The following is a 2635-nucleotide window of genomic DNA, read 5'->3' on the forward strand; positions in this document are numbered from 1 at the left end:
AAGTGTTACAATTGCAAACCCATTTATATGGTGTCTTAAAGAATATAACTATTACATCACATGAAATCAAGGTGTTGGACAATAAGTGGGTGACTTAACACTTTTTAGGAGGAACTGTACCATCCTGCTGTTTTATATGGCAGTGATCTAAACCCCAAATGGAGGGGCTTTAAAAACAAAGAGTTCTTGTGTTATTCCAGCAAGGCAATCAAGTTATGACCTTGTAAAACAGCATGACATAGCTGGGACAGAGCTTTGGTTTATTTTCTTCACACACACAAAATAGAGTAACTCTTTAATAGGAACACAAAAGCAATGAAAAATAAATTTTTATATGAAACACCATTCCAAAATTTCAGCTGTCAAAGAGTTCAAGAACAAGTTGATCAAGATTTGGTTCCTGCTGGTTTCTACAGCAGGAATGTTAAAAAAAAATTAGAGCTAAAGTTGCTGTTGCCCCATGGTTCAGCCACTTCTGCCAGGATTGTCTTGTCAGTAATTGGTCCTTTGAATTCTTGTAAGTTCACATTTCTGTCATCAATGATAGTATTTAACCAGCTTGCCCTCTTTTCCAATTACCTCAATCCAGACAAATCATCATCAATGAGGGCAACCAAAGCTGCTGCTGTTTCATGCCCAGGCCTGAATCTTGGCTGAAAAAGGTCTCAGTACAATGGTACCTCGGTACTTGTCATAATTTGGTTCCAGGAGGCGCAACAAGTACTAAAAACAATGAGTGCCAAACAAACCACATGACTTGCCATGTGATCCTTTGCTTCCATTGAGAAGGACTTCCTGTCTGTCCCTTTTCCTATGTCAGTGACCTTCCCAGCATGGCTGACTTCTTGTTTGCCCTCTGTAATCATCCTTCTCTTCTTTTTGCAGCGACTTTCCCAGCATGGCCAACTTCCTTCCTGTTCTCCACAGCCATCCTCCTTTTCCTATCATAGAGTCTGGGGAACCAAACAAACGAAGACTATCAGGACAATATTTCCCCGTCAAAATGCCTCAAGTACAAATTTGATGAGTTTTGAAACTGTCGAGTACTGAGGAACCATTGTATTCTGCTTCTCTCAGAGTCCTTTGTGACTGCTGCTGTACCACTTTTTCAACAATCTGCCCAGAGAAGCTTATAGACAGATCCATAGTTGTCTACTCTAGCTAGGTTCCTGGTCAGCCTCTTGAGGAAGGAGTGCATAAACATTGCCACCTCTCCTCCTCCTAATAATGAATATCTATTCATCTTCCAAAGTCCAAACCCTATTCAAGCTGCACTCAAAAGCCAGGTGGGGCAGGGATTTAGTCTGCAGATACCAAAGCTGATGTCAAGAAGAGAGCAACTCTTTTGGCTTAGCATTATTTCAGACTCTGTCTAGCCAAGTTCTAACTCTGAGTGAATATAAGTGATGTTATCTGCAAAGGGCTCAGCTAATGTATCACAATAGCCTTTTAGTAGTTTTATTGGCTCATCCTTCCTTAAAAGTGCTTTCATGTGTATATAATATTTGATTGGCAAAACTGGATATGTAATATTTCAAAGCTGAATCTGCATCCATGGATACTTAGATTGCATTTTTAAAAATAGCCCATTGAATCTTCTGATTAGAAAGTCGTGCTGTGATTTGACATGTCAAAAGAAAATAGCTAATGCAAATGTAATTTGTAAATTGAAATGGAAACTTTTTCCAACATTAACCTCTTGAGCAATCAGGAGTCAAAGAGGTAAATAACAGAAATGCCACATCAATACGTTAACAGAGAACCAAAGTATGAGGGGGGAAAGTAGATCTTCTCAAGCCAGCAGGAGATCTGACTCCCAGCCCTCAGACCATAACTCAGTATCTTTCCATTTCTCATATGTTTCTTGAATAGAAAGCATTTCTTCCACAAGCACGCTATATACATTTCATCACATATATAATGATCTGTGCATAGAAAGAATGTGCTAACTTTTGGGCCAAGGCTACAAGTACAAGATCAGATCTTTGGGAATTACAACTATCAACATGCAAATGCAGTGTCCGGGGGTTCATATAGAGAGACACATAAAGATATAACCTACCCAGGTTATGCAGTATTTACAAAGGCAGGCAGAAAGTCTTTCTCCTCCTTCTCCCTGACCACCATACATGTTGAAACTGAGAAGGGCAACCTGTGAGAATTGCCTGAATTTTCCAAAAAAAAAAAAAAAAAAAAGGGGGGGGGGGGCTAAAATTCTCAGAGTTTTGCCATTTTTACTTCCATTAAAGGAAAATGAATGCATGGCCTTTAGTCTCAAATCAATGAAATTAAACTATCCAGTGCTAAAGATAAATTCTAGAGAGCTATTTAGCATCAAATGCCCTCCTTGTTTACAATTGATATTAAAACATTAAAATGTAATAATTGTTAAGAGCATAAACAAGCTAGTTATATTTAGCACTGGAAATTCCATTTAAAAAATAATTGGTAAAAAAAATAAGTATAGCCTCTTTCATCTACTTGGTACTATTCACATCCGTTGGACTAAAAATCTCATAATTCACAACACAGTTGTGCTGGTGGAGTTGATAAAAGTGGTCACCACACAAATCCAAAAAGAAGCCTGTTGAGGAAGGCTGTTTCGTGAAATGCAGCTCAAATGAGAATAAAATTG

At 38.4% G+C, this 2635-nt stretch overlaps 1 long non-coding RNA gene across 1 annotated transcript; it reads right to left on the minus strand.

Annotated features, from left to right (window-relative positions):
- Positions 1-243: 243 nt before the first annotated feature.
- Positions 244-2174, minus strand: LOC117661959 (uncharacterized). Its single transcript, XR_004590184.2, has 2 exons — positions 2063-2174; positions 244-953 (listed from the first exon to the last, which is right to left on the minus strand). It is a non-coding gene; the product is annotated as an uncharacterized LOC117661959 (long non-coding RNA).
- Positions 2175-2635: the final 461 nt, after the last annotated feature.

The sequence above is a fragment of the Pantherophis guttatus genome, chromosome 2 (genome assembly GCF_059756535.1).
Source record: "Pantherophis guttatus breed Tessera chromosome 2, ASM5975653v1, whole genome shotgun sequence".
Lineage (NCBI taxonomy): Eukaryota > Metazoa > Chordata > Lepidosauria > Squamata > Colubridae > Pantherophis > Pantherophis guttatus.